The sequence below is a fragment of the Dipodomys ordii genome, unplaced genomic scaffold (assembly GCF_000151885.1).
Source record: "Dipodomys ordii isolate 6190 unplaced genomic scaffold, Dord_2.0 Scaffold80, whole genome shotgun sequence".
In the NCBI taxonomy this organism is placed as follows: Eukaryota; Metazoa; Chordata; class Mammalia; order Rodentia; family Heteromyidae; genus Dipodomys; species Dipodomys ordii.
This window is the reverse complement of record NW_012267296.1, coordinates 3,341,202-3,356,554: the sequence shown is the minus strand read 5'-3', so window position 1 is coordinate 3,356,554 and position 15,353 is coordinate 3,341,202. Positions and strand designations below refer to the sequence as shown.

The window sequence follows — 15,353 nt, the reverse complement described above, 5'->3', positions numbered from 1 at the left end:
TTTTTAAACATATTTTAAAATGAAATACAAAGTAGAATGAATAAATTTAAGAAATGCTTCTCTTTAAATGAGAAATTTAGCATCTTAAATTCTCCAGATAAGTATATCTTCCCAAGCCAGGTGTTAGAGACTCACACCTATAATCCTAGCTACTCAGGAGGCTGAAATCTGGAAATTTCAATGTAAAGTCAGACCCAGAAGGAAGTCTGTGAGGCCCTTAACTAGAAAACGGTTAGAAATGCAGCTGTGATTCAAGCGGTGGAATGTTCGCCTTGATTAAAAAAACTGAGGAACATTCCCTAAGACCTGAGTTCAGGCTCCAGAACCAGAAAAAAAAAAAACATGTCTTTCAAATGTTTTCACAGTGGTAAAAGATTAACATTTAATATTTTCAAACAACGTTAACTCAGATAACATCACTATGAACTATGTTACTAAAATTTTATTTGAGAAAAGCAGACAGAGAGAGTTTACTCAATATCACACTCAGGAAGAAAAATTTTCATTAGAAATGAGTGAAGATGTAATGTTTTTAATTCAGATTTCATAAACTCATGGTACAACATGGGTCCCACACTTTCCTCTAGAGCTTTAAACTGGTCTTCTTTGCTTATGTGACAAATTGGATAGAGATCATTCAAATGCTCTACAAAACTAGTTATCTTGCTCTGACTTCTGTAGTGGTGACTTATTACAGTCATTCACTGACCAACTCTCTAAGCCACTAGAAATACCTCTGCCACTGACAACTCTGTTTGACACAAAACCTGGCTTTTATAAGCCTCAGTGTCAGTGCTGGGTTTTGAGTTTAGGAAGAGTTCTATATACCTATGCTGCATGTTGGTCTTGTCTTTTGACATAGATGCCACAGCTTCTTCATAAGTAGAAAACACAGCATTGGCTTTTCCTGTCACTCTTCCATCAGGACCAATCTCAATATGAACTTTCATGGGCAAATAGGGAGAAAAATTGTAAATATCATTCTGAGTGGCTTTGAATGGTAATCCCCTCATATGGATACAGTGCCCAGAGGTACTCTACACTTTCAACTCGCCTTCTTTATACTTGTGATCATACATTCCCAGTGGACAGTAGTTACGATCTGATTCCAACACACTGGGGATGAATCTGTATGTCACTGAAGCAACTGTATGCCTTATAACCCTCATAGCCACTATACCCAGGGTAGACCCCATAGGTTACACAGAAGCCATTGTATCCCTCATAACCACTGTATCCCTGGTAACCCCAATATGTTGCATTGAGTTCATTGTTCCCCTCATATTCCCCAAGCCTGCAGCATAGCCATAGTATCCCTCACAGCTACATCACCCTGCACTGTAGCCATCATATCCTTCATAGCCTGCATAGCTTGCACCATAACCACAGTATTCCTCATATCCCCTACAAGCAGCATTGTAGGCACTGGATTTCATTCTCTGCACGCCTGCCTGCTTCAGATTTTGCATGTATTTCTGCTCTGTGCCTGGCCGGTCATAGGGCCCAGGAGGCTGCTGCACAGATGTGAGCTTCAGAGGCAGTTCTGAGGATGATATAATTTCCTCCTGATTGCTCTTGAATGCTTCCACATACGTATGTCTTATTTTCTCTTTAGCCTCCTCAGCTAACTCCTTTGAGGCAAACTGTAGGAAAGCCTCCTGCATCATCTTGCCTTCAGAATCCACTGATAGTGTGATTGCGTTTGACAGGATATCCAGTTGTGTGAGGAAATGAACGATTTGTTCCTTGGAACAGCTAGATGGGAGCCCCGAAAGTCACACAAAGCTGTCATTGTGCTTCCAGAGTTGATTGGACCACTGTGCTTCAGCATCCAGTCCATCTCAGTTAGGTGTGATTTGAACACCTCGATGCACCAGTGTCCCATGTGTTCTCTATCTTTCTTCAGGGCCAATTTAACATCATCTTGTGATTCTAGTTCAACAAAATCCTCACCACTTTGCTTCCCTATTCTGTTGTAAACAAAATGGATTCCTGAGACCCCCATCATGAATAGCACAACCAGAGAGAAAACTCTGCACATCCTGTAATGAGGAGGACCAAGGCAGGCCATGGAGTGTGGGTGGAGGCCTGCATCGTGGAATCTAGGCAGAGCAGAAATCAGACGATTTGGGGCACAGAGTTTTGTAGCTTACTCCAACACTCCCAAATGCCTTCACTGGGAGTGGGAACATTCAATAGGTAAGGAATTGTTCAATAAGAAGGTAGTAACATCAGTCTCTATGTCCATCAAGAAAACGTGGCACATGGCTAACAAACTCCAATACTTCAGATGCTTGAAAACACAGAGGGCTCTGAAAATATTTTGCTGTAATCTCAGGGGTGTGGGTCTGCACAACACTGCCGCATATTCTATCTAGGTTTGACTCTTCAAACACCAGGAGGACTCCCACCCTCTTGACTCTTGTTTATGATTACCATAGAAACCCCTTACCTTCCTTTTGCTGGAGGTGGGGTTAGGGAGGGGCAGGACTTCCAAGGGGTGGGGTCAGTCTCTTCATTGTTGAATGTTTTCTAACCTGGGTATAAAGAACTTGGCAAAAACACCTGGTTCTCCCAGATGTCCTATAGCTTCAAGCAGTCCAAGCTCCAGCTGTGTTGCAAATCTCCTACACCTGGAAACTTTATCTGTTTCCCACTACCAGCTAGTGGATGGTCTTTCATGAACTCAAGTTCCTGATATTTAAATATAATGAATTAAATGTGAATGAGCTTTAACCAGTAAGATTTATACTTTCCCTTACATACTACTAATTAGCAACAGCCCATTTCAGCTTTGAGAACACACACACACACACTTTTTAAAATATGTCTGGTAAAACAAGTTTAAACTTGCTTAATTCTGATCTTTTGTCTAGGAAAGGACTTCATTACTTTTGAACAGACACATTTTACTTTTTGCAAGGTTTTGATGGACTTAGCAAAGCTCTCTCTGTGTGTGTGTGTGTGTGTGTGTGTGTGTGTGTAATGAGTATTTAGTTGGAGATAAGAATCTCACAAACTTTACTGTGCTTGGACAGGATTTTAACATTCATAGTCAGATCTCAGCCTCTTGAGTAGGTATGATTATAAGAATAAGCCACCTGCACCCAGCTAAGGTTTCTTTTCTTTTCTATTCTTTTCCTTTCTTTCCTTTCCTTTTCTAGCCACTACTAGGGTTTGAACCAAAAACTTACACTGGGTACTTACCAGTCATACCCTGCCTCCAGCTTTGCATGTTGACAGTTGGTTTTGCAATAGGGAGTCTCATAATCATTTTTGACTTGATTGCACTCAAACTCTGAATCTCCAAGTCTCAGACCCCAAAGTAGCTAGAATTTCAGGTATGAGTCACCTATACCTTCTTATATTTATGCTCATACATCTCTGAATTTTGACAATTTGAATATGTCTTGATGTGTTCTTCAGAGTGCCAAAACTGACAAGGTCTTTGACCTTAATGGATCAGAATTATTTTTATTTTTTACCACCTTTGGGACATTTGTATCTACTTTTTTTTGGTCTATTGTGGGGCTTGTACTCAGTGCCTGGATGCTGTCTCTGAGTACTTTTGCTCAAGGCTATTGCTCTACTACTTTGAACCACAGCTTTACTTCTAGTTTTTTGGTGGTTATTTAATTGGACGTGAGTCTGATGGACTTTCCTCTTCAGGCTAGCTTGGAACCATGCTCTTTCGATCTCAACCTCTTGAATATTTAGGATTACATGCATGACTCATCAGTGCCCAGCTTACTATTTCTTTAAGGTTCCTCTCATTTTTCCTCTCCTTAACCTTTCATAATAGTTATGCAAGATTTAGTTTTCTTGAATAGTTCTTATAAATCATGTAGAATTCTTCACTCACTTTCACTATTTCTCTGTACTATGATGGTTTCAAATGATCTGTCTTTGAAATATATTCACATTTCTTTTAACATGTTTAATTTACTAGTATAGTTTTCTGTCTCATTTATTACATTTTTCATTTCTTCAGCTTCAGGGTTTTTGCTTGCTTTTTCATCTTTATGTTTTATTTCTCTTTGGTCACCTTGTCTTTGTATGTTCCAAAGATTTCATTAAAGTATTATTTATCTACACTTTTTGGAACACTCACACTTATTTCTCAGGAAATCCTTAGAGTTCCAGTTTGGGATGTTATTGAAAGCTTGTTGTGGAAATCATGTTTCCTTCACATTTGGTGATTGATGTGACATTGTAAAAGTGTCTGCATATTTGAACAATCACTTGCTTTTTCTAGCCTTTTTTTAGCTGGTTTTAGGAAGGAAAAATCTTCACCAATGAGATAGAGTGATGAATGATATGCCAAAATCTTTCAAATTGGCCAGGTCTAGATAGATGGAATATAAGAACATTGTGTTCTATATTTGCAATTCTTTTGTAAATTTTATATTATTATTTTTTATCCCGGATTTTTTCTTTTTTAATTTTTTATTGTGAAAATACAGTACAAAGCAGTTACAGTTACATGAGCAAGGTAATGAGTACATTTCTTTTTTTTTTTCAATTGTGAAAAGGCCATACAGAAGGGTTACAATTACATGGGCAAGGTAATGAGTACATTTCTTATCAAGCATTTTTGCCTCCTCCTTTGTTTCCCTTTACCATCCATTCCCATTTCCACACACACACACCCCTGTCCACCATCCTCCCTGCCTCCCGCCACCCATGCCAAAGTTGTAAAATTCGTTTTTTGACATAACATCTTGTACATCTCATTCTTGTGATGGGTCCACCTTCCCCTCCACAATTATACCTACATCAAATACAGTGAAAGTAGGGGTTATACTGTGTGGAGGGACATATAAAGCAACAAAGAAATATCTTACAAATATGTTAGAAAAAATAGCAAAAATAGATTATTTTTAATAAAAACAAAAAGTGACCTTCACCTGTGTGGGGGTGTGGGGTAAAGGACACACTTGCATATGATGTACAAACCACCTTAGAACATGAATGGGGGAATGTTGTAGTTTCTAATTTGGGAGGTTATAATGTCTCACAAAAGCTCAGGTAGCTAATGGAACAACCAATGGGCATGAGTGTTACTGAGATTGTAAGCAGAGAATACTGCTTCAGGTTTATATGAAAACCAAAAAATAAAAACCAAAAAACACCAGAGACCATAGACCTCCTAGTAGTCACAGGTACTGATAGCTCTTTCTCAGTTATTTTCAGGTGTTTTAGTAATTTGTGTGGGATGAAACTTCAGTGGATAGTTGTTCATTACCCCCAAAGGCTGAAGAAGATGGTTGTATTTAGACTGTTCTTCATTTTCCTGCAAGCTCTATCAGTGAGTTTAATGCCTCAGTGTATCAAATGTGTAAGACAGAGACTTCTTTCTCCATAATAAGCAGTAGATGGGGATGATGTGGCAATATATAACTGGTCTCCATTCCATTTAGTACAGTGACTCTCAGCTTCTTTAAAAAAATGTTTCTTCTATTATTTTCTATAGTATTTAAGTCAACCCCTGAACTACTCCATAGCTACTTTTCTACACAATTATTTGCCAAATTGTTGATTTCAGGGGGAAGAAGGAATGCTTGTATCTTATATTTCACCATTTTGTTAGTTTTGATTTTTCTGTAATATATCAATGAAGTCATAATGTAGACATAAATCATTTTGAAAAGCATTTTCATTTGCAAAATGCATTTTAGATATATCCATGCCATTGAGTGTGTTACTGGTTTATTAAATTTCAATGGTAAATATTGATTGTATACATAAAACATCATGCATCCACGAGTTGAATTTGGATCATTTTCTGTTGCATAAAATTTTGAATGAGCAAGGTGCTGGCTGCTAAGGCCTGCAATCCTAGCTACTCAGGAGGCTGAGATCTGAGGATTGCCATTCCAAGGGAGCTCAGGCAGGCAGGAATGTCCGTGAGACTATCTCCAATAAAATTACTCAAAAAGAAATACAAACCAGAAATTTTGATGTGGCTCAAGCAGTAGAGCTCTAGCCTTGAGCACAAAAAAGCTCAGGGATAGCTCCTAGTTTTTGAGTACAAGCTCCAAGACCAGAAAAAACATTACAAATGAGATTACTGTAATATTCACTTCTAGTTTCTGTGTCAACTTTACTTTTTATTCTTTATAGAGTAAATATCGAAGATGGCTACTTAGTTCCATGGTATGTTCATGTTTAACATCTCAAATTCTTTGAGGGCACTGAACAAGTATCAACCTTCAGTTTCATCTCATCCAAATTACTAAAACACCTGGAGATAACTGAGAAGGAGCTATCATTACCTATGAGTACTAGTTCTATGGTCTCTGGTATTCTTTATGTTAGTTTGAATTATCTTCTTCATAATATGTTTGTTTGACAATAAGAATTTTAGTTCTCCTTGCTCAGCAGTATCTAGTAATACATTATTTTTATTACCCAAAATCATACTCTCATAGTCACACAATTCATATTGTAAGAGGCTAGACTATTATAGACCCAAATGAACCCAAAATAGAGCTTTAAAATTTGTTTTTTTATGTGAATAGTCTTGAAAACCTGCAAATTTCTTTCTATGTAAAAATATATTTGAATCCTGATACTAAATTTAAAATAATATTTTTCTCATATTTTTCATTTATAAATGAGGTAATTATGGGATTGAATGATGTAATTAAATATAGTTAGATAATTAAAATTTGTAAAATCCCTCAATCATTGTGATATTTTCCATAGTAAAGTTACACTAAAGAAACTAACTATGCTGGGCTGGGAAGGTGGCTCAGTGGTAGAGCACTTGCCTTGCATGCTTGAGGTCCGGGTTTGATTCCTCAGCACCACATAAGCAGAAAAAAAAGCCGAAAGTGGCGCTGTGGCTCAAGTGGTAGAGTGCTAGCCTTGAGCTGAAGAGCTGAAGCACAGTACCCAGGCCCAGAGTTCAGGCACCATGACCGGACCCCCCCCCAAAAAAAAAAGAAACTAACTATGAAATTGGATATAAATATTATCATTTAAAGAAAATTTGAAAATATAATAAGAAAACAAAACAATATAGAAACTTTGATAAAATTATATGGGGAGTTTGAATGTTCAAAATGAATACAAATATTTATTTTAAGCTGTCTTCAAATGTTCTTCTTTCCTTAACATTTTTATTTAAGTATTATAAATCTAGTTAATAGACAGTTTCAATAACATATTGTATAATCTTACCTGAAAAATACATGTATTTTTTTAATATATATTGAAATGTACAAAATTATATTTTTTGTTGGTTTTGGGGCTTGAACTCAGGGTGTGAGTGCTATCCCTGAGCATCTTTGTGCTCAAGGCTAGCATTCTACCACTTGGGCCATTGAACCACTTCCAGTTTTTGATTGGTTAATTAGAGAAAAGGTTTCAAGGGGACTTTTCTGCCTGGGCTGGCTTCGAACAGTGATTCTCAGATCTCAGTCCATTAAATAGCTAAGATTATAGATGTGAGAACCCAGTACCTGGCCAAAATTATGTTTTATGTGACTAATATTAAACAAAATATCGGCCAACTAAAAGATGACAACTTCCAAAATATATGAGTTGAATTTTGTAATCTAAGGGATATACCATGCATATAGCATTACTTACATGGTGATTTTTATTTTCATTTAAGGTAGTATCAAGATTTACATAGCCAATATTTCTTAAGTTGTACTTTCTAGTATTTTATTTGGCAAGACTATAAGGAAAACCCAAAATAAGTTTATTTAAATCCTTATTTAGTAAGACTGTACCTTTATCTGTAGTGCCATAGAGGTAACCATAGGTAAACAGTATGTACCTGAAAGAGTTCTGAGTATCTGTCTGACCTGCTATAGTATATGTAATAGGTTGTTTTATAGATGCTTGAATTCTGGCAAGTATAGACACTTGAAAATTTGTATTGCCATTTGCTACAACTGCTCTTTACTAAAACATAATGTATTATTCATTTTATGTCATCCAGAATTCAGAAAAGACAGTGATATTGTGTGTAACAACACAGACAATTATGCCTTTAAATAGAGTATATCCTTATTCTTGCTTCTCTATTGTTTAGGGTTCACACATTTCCATTCAATTTCATTCTATGCACTGGTGAGAAAGAAACCTAGGTCTGGAAAACAACCTGGGAATAAAATATCATAGCTGCTTATTTTAGTAGGCATCATCAATTAAGCTGAGCTCTCCGGTGCTCATTCATGCTTCAGTGTTGCTTTGGTTTTCCTTTCCTTTATGGCTAGAGATCTTGAGCATTTCTTCATGTGTCTATTGGCCATCTTGGATTCTTTGGAGAATCCTTTCTTTAACTCATTAACTCATTTATTAATCAGGTTGTCTTAAAATATCCTTACCTAGTGAATACAAAATTATTTCAGTTGGTTATATTTTCTCATCATCAACAAATCCTTTTCTTATGCTGTTTGAGTTATGCTGAAATGGCCATAAAATAATTTTAAGAGAATAGGTATCTTAAAAAAACAATTACATGGATGTAGAATTGTACAGCAGAATATCATCAAATTCTTTTCATGATATTATTTTCTAAGAGATCACTATATTCAAGTATTTGTAGTTAATGTTTTTGTGTTCCACAATCATTGGCTAATGTTCTAGATAGAATTATATACCTACATTTGTAAGTATTTGAAATACTAAATAAATCCAGTTCATTTTCCACAGTGTCTAGTGAGAATCTTTGTTGTCTTAGGTCATCCTTGTTCTACCTTTTATGTGCTCTCCTTTAACCTCACAGGTACAAATTAACAAGTAAGACAAATGGAAAATTTAAAAAAATAACATTAGAGGGGTTGGTAAGGTGGTTCCGTGGTAGAGCGCTTGACTTGCATGCCTGAGGCCCTGGGTTCGATTCCTCAGCACCACATAAGTAAAAAGAAAAAAAGCCAGAAGTGGCACTGTGGCTCAAGTTGTAGAGCACTAGCCTTGAGCTGAAGAGCTGAGGGACATCGCCCAGGCCCAGAGTTCAGGCCCCATGACTGGATCAAAAAAAAAAATATATATATATATCATTAGAGTGCATTTCATATAATACTTTTTTATGGTTTTTTTATTGTAAAAATGCTGTACAGAAGGGTTACAGTTACATGTGCAAGGTAATGAGTACATTTCCTATTGAGCATTGTTGCCTCCTCCTTTGTTTTTCCCCTACCATCCCTTCCCTCCACCTCCACAAACCCCCACCCAGAATACCATTTTATATTATCATCCATACATAGTTATTGAGCCTTTGTCCACCACTCTTATGTATATCCTCCTTTGGCCTCAGTATGTGAATGACTAGAGTCCTATATAATTTATCCTGTTCCAGTGTGTGTAGATGGAAATATATATATATATATATATATATATATACACATGCATATACATGCATATATGTATATATATATATATATATTGTAGATGTGGATGAGATGGATAAACTGGGAGACTGATGGAAGGGTGGCATGGTTCAAACATTATTCATTATCTGGTTCATGTAACTGTAACTACTCTCTATATCAACTTTACAATCGCAATAAGAAAGGACAAAAAGTGTTATATAGTACACCAAGAAAAATATACGTCATGTATTAAATGTTTAATTTTGTTTTCTGAATTAAAATATGCTTTAAAAAGAAATACTAAATATATTTCAAAAATAATGAATAATTTAATAGTTCAAAATGTGATTGAAAGTAGTTTAATTTTCATTATTAATCTATCTTGTTTATTGTTCACTTGATATACCCAGTGAAGTTTTATTAGCCTTGCTGCACTGCATATTATACATATGTAGGACTTTCCATCAATGACAGCTCTCATTTAATAAATACATAAAGAGAAATAGGTATAAAGAGTATTGAACAAATGAATCATTTATTACCGCTTCAGTTACAGTCTATCAGTTTTCTGTCACAGTAACTTGCTGAGCAGTTTAGTTTTACCCAAATCTTATGTAGTAATGGAGTTGATCAGATGCTTGAAATCTAGGCAATATTAAAGAAAATTTCTCATTTCTTTCAAGAACGTAGACAGAGGAGTCATTTAAATAGATGTAACAGAGTAGTAGCAAAGACTAAAAGTTTTGCAAGAGAATTGCATTCATAATTTTTCAACAGTTAAATAGGTAGGTAAATATGGGCTAGGGTATGATCTTGTATAAACGTTTTTGCAAGGTATGAGTGGCTCAGGCTTATAATCCTATGTTCTCAACAGGCTGATATCTGAGGTTTGTGGTTCAAAACTAGTCTGGGCAGAAAAATCCGTGGGAATGTTGTGATCAAAAAAGCCAGAAGTCAAGCTTTGGTAGAGCAATAGCCTTCAACACAAAAGCTCAACAATAATACTTAGCCCCTGAGTTCAAGCCCCAGAACAGACACACACACACACACACACACACACACACACACACACACACACAAACACACACAAAAATAAATACAAATAAAATCCTTTGCCTTCAAGTGAAATGGGGAAAATTAACATTTATTTAGTAGGTTTGTGGTAAAGGTTCTGTAACATAGCATAAAGTACTCAGTAAATCGTAACTAGTATTGGTATCACTAATTGTAGCAACTTTGTTTTCATTTCACCTTTCTAAAATCATCATGTTCTTCATAATTCCTTCATAAATTAGACATTATAATTTTTAAGTTAAAATTACGGTTATAAAACATTGCTATAATTAATTATACTGAAATACAAAAATATAAAAATGATTTTCATAGCCAGGTGCCGGTGGTTCATGCCTGTAATGCTAGCTACTCAGGAGACTGAGATCTGAGGATAGAGATTCAAAGCCAGCCTCAGTAGGAAGGTCCATGAGACTCTTTATCTCCAAAAAAACACTCACAAAACTGGAAATGGCCTTATGGCTCAAGTGGTAGAGTGCTAGTCTTCAGCTGAAGACCTGAGGGACAGCACCCAGGCCCGGATTTCAAACCCCATGACCGCCAAAAAAAAAAAAAAAAATTTCTTTGTTGTTTCACTGATCATTTATCATATACCTATGTTACATTCTCAAGTACAGACTTTGTCAAGCCCAGACTATAATCAGGATTACTTATCTGGCATTAAGAAAATAAAAATGCTAGCCAGGCATTAGTGGTTTATGCCTGGAATCCTAGCTATTCAGGATAATAAGATCTAATGATAGTGGTTTGAAGCCAGCCCAGGCAGTAAATCTGTTAATATTCTTATGTGTAACTAATGCAAAATAAGTCACAAGCTGTATCTCAAATGGTAGAGTGCTAAGCTTGGGCAAAAGATTCCAGAAACAGTGCTCAGGCCCTGTGTTCAAGTCCCATGACTGACACAACATAATAAAATCATCATTGTTGTCATCAGCATCAGCATCTTCATTATCATCATCTTCAGGAGACAATGAAGGTCTTTCCTGCATCCTACATCTCAAGTGTATGCTTCCCAGTTACAGTAGCGCAAAGGTTGCCTAATCAGACATTGGATTTATTATACAACAAATTCTCATAATCCCTAGACGAGGGAATAATTATACTTGTGCTAAAACCTTAGAATTATTTTGCTTTTCAATTAATGCATAAAGATTATATAGTCTGAATCTCACCACAAAGGAAACTAACAGTACTTATAAGCAGTAGCACTAATATTATTACATCACAGTATCCAAGTGTAATTCCTATCTGTATTCATAAACTCAAGTCCAAGATCATTATTGCCACAGATGCCAGTAACTATGTTCATCTGAGAGTACTTTGACAATGTTCTATCCCAAACTGTGCTTCCATAGCCTTAGTCATATTAATTCATCATGAGAGTCATGGAGAATATCTCCTTCTTATATTGTGATAGAAGATTTGTGATTGCTGATGACACAGCCTTAACATTATCTTTGCTTGTCCAAAGAACCTGGAGATGCTCATTCTGTAACCTATACCACCAAGACCATGATGGCTGCCATGACAAGCCTGAGTATATTCAGAGCTCAATGATGTGGTTTCTGGAGACACTTGCAGAAAACCATGTCCACTGCAATGCCATAACCTACTTTCATGAGTTTCTGAAGGACATATACATAAACATTTCTGCCATCAGTGAAAAACAAAGAAATCATTTTTGACTCCTTTTCAACCATACCACAAACTCCTATTCAAGAGATGTATTTCATACCATGTAACTAAAATACATATTTTAATAAAATGACAGAGATTTTATACACTTCAGTAATAGCTTTAAATATAAAGGAATTAAATTTGCCTATCAACGATATTCTGGCTTCTCTATCATCACCTGAGAAGGAAGTATGTTAGAATGGCACTTATAAAACTAGTTCTGATAAAGCAAGCCCATTACTATGTATCATAAAGCATGTAGAAGGTCATTTTACAGACAGCATTATTATACAAACAATGAGAAGGTTACAAGAAAGGATTCCAGGTACCATAGCAATAACAGAAAATTCATTCATTCATTACTTTTTTCCCTTTATAACAAATGTTGTATGTGAATGTATGTGTGAATGTGTGCATGTATAAAATCTGAATTTTGGGCAGGTTTAGGAATGCTGTCAGTTTTGAAGCAATTTTGGGTTGAGTTGAATCTTAGCTGATTGTGTTGCATTATAGAAAAGGAATAGCCATATTTTTATAGAAACAATTGTACAGGAGTAGCACCCTGCATTAAATATGTAAGGTCTTTTCAGGATGAGTTTGATTATGCAGACTAACAAAATATTCTTTAAAAAACAATAGACTGGTAAATAATAATAATAAAAGAAGAAGATTTACATGTATGCACCATACAAGACAATCACATCAGTACTAAAGAAAGACATATACAAAAAGTAAGTTTTGTAAAAGATTTACTATTGAAAGGGAAATCCATAATGAACAGGTTTAGCTATATTTATATCAGATAAAGCAAATATTACTAATATTAAGCACTGATAAAATGTCAATTTAGTAAGTAGATACAGTAATTACAAAGATGTATGACCTCAATACCTGCATATATATATTTGTATATATATGTATATATATATATAAAGAGAGAGAGAGAGAGAGAAAATATGCAATTTAAAGCTGGAATTGATTCTAAATTGACTCTAATACAATACTAATGAAAAACTCACAACTCCATTAGATAGAGAACTGTTCTGCTGCTGCATGAAATGGACAGAATCCACACAATCATTTTGGCTCAGCAGCCAACAGAGACCATTAGGGTTGCAGTTCTTTTGTGGGTAAGCCTGTTTAATGCTTATGCTGCAGCTCAGCAGCAGAAAATGCCTTCCATTGTTGCATTTACACTGCCAGCTCTTTTGTAACCTTTTCAGGATCTTTCCTCTGGAGTTCACAACTGAAGTGCAGCATAATGTAGGAAACGTGTAAAAATTTGATTTAGATGTGTTTAGCTCAACGATTGCAGCTACCACAGCCACAACCACCATCAGTTGTGAGTTTAGGCAACCAAAGAATATATGATGAGATTCTGTATTACATGAAATAAAGCTGTACACAAAAGATAAGAAATGAAAAGCGCTGGTGAGGATTTGGGGAAATAAAAGAGAGATCTTACTCTGTACTGTAGTGAGAATATAAATGAACACAGTCATTATAGAATATAATATGCAAGTGCTTTTCAAACTAAACTATGAGAAATCCACCTTTTGATCCAGAAATTCCACTGTTAGACACCAAAAGGAGATGAAATCATTATACTATTATATATCATTATATATTAACTCTCATATTTATTGCAACATTATTCACAGGTAGTCAAATCTTAATACAGGTAAACATCTATGGAAATATGGTTTATTTATTAAATAAAATATGGTATATGAACATTACTCAATAATAAAAAGCAATCAATAATAAAAAGCAATGAAATACTATGATTTGTAGCAAAATGAATGGAACAAGAGATAGTCATGCTAAGTGAAATAAGCCAGGCATAGAGAGAAAAATATTGCATATTCATATACATTTATAAAAACTAGCAAATCAAGCTTACAGAAGAATGGAATGGAATAATGTCCACAAGAAGAAACTCATTACAGATGCCAAAAATATATCGAAAGTGGAGGAACCTCTTGTTATTCTTTAATATAATTGCTATTTCTTAATACTGTAGGATAACTCTTGGACAGAACAGGCTGTGACATATTTCATAAAGATAGTAAAGCTTAATATTCTAAATACAAAAAATGAACAGATGGACATTATTTTTATGATTATTTGAGTAAGTACATATTGGGTACATGTTTTGAATTACCAGGTCTCACCTTATAAAAATGTACAGATTCAAACATCCAGTTTTGATATAAGTAAAGAAATGAAATCATCTATACTCTGGTCTGTAATAACCAGTTGTATTTGACAAACTAAATTTTGGAAATAGAAAACATATTGTATTCTATATAAAGTTACAACTTTATGCCATGTCCCACTGCTCACTGTTAAGTAGATAATAATGTGCAAAGCTAGACTCCTTTAACTAACTTATAGTTAGTTCAAAGGAACCCAGAGAAGGACTGAAATAGAGGGACAAGGAACAAAATGGCTACACTCTTGAATATACAAACTGACCTCAATTGGAAGATAATATTCTTATAAGTATTAGTTAAAATGTTTTCTAGCATAATATTAAATCTAGACCTAAGAAACATGACTTTCTTGTGAAGTAATATTACCAAATGTGTAACTGTAATTGACATTGCATGCACTAAACTCAAAATATCCAACAGAAGATTTATGGCACTGATAACACAATGTTCAATGATTTCTGTATAAAGGTTTTTATGAATATTTAAATCTTTCAAATGACTCAAAATATTTTAAGATAACTCAAACAGCAAAGAGCACTGTCAATGAAAGATAGTTATATTATTTTTTTTAGTATCTGTAAGACTGGATAAATAACTCTAAAATATTTTCCCTCTTATGGGAAGAGGATTTGTGCTATTCTTCTATTATTATTGAATTCTGAATAAATCTTAAAATATTCTCCTCTGCCACATCATTTCATAACAAAGTGAAGTTTATAGGCAAGGTGGAGATCTAGTTTTCATCACTCTCGCTCTGAAATTAAAATTATTCCCAGACTTAATATTATCAAATATGCAGCAGATGATATAGCTGAACTAACTTTTCTGAATCTACATCTTTCATACATAAATATATGCATTTTTCTATAATCACTTTCTATTTAATTGAGAGTCTCCATAAGGTTGTAATCTCATTTCTGTGTATCATTATGTATTTGGAATTTCTAATTGTAAATATATTCTGATTAGTTAATACTAATTTGTCTAATATTATTTATGACTTAGCAATACATACATGAGTAATATTTAAAAGTAAATATCAGGAATTGACCTAAATTTG

The 15,353-nt window shown here is 34.8% G+C and overlaps 1 pseudogene; it reads right to left on the bottom strand.

The window, feature by feature from the left end:
• Positions 1–716: 716 nt before the first annotated feature.
• On the bottom strand, positions 717–13,414 carry LOC105992134 (annotated as a pseudogene).
• Positions 13,415–15,353: the final 1,939 nt, after the last annotated feature.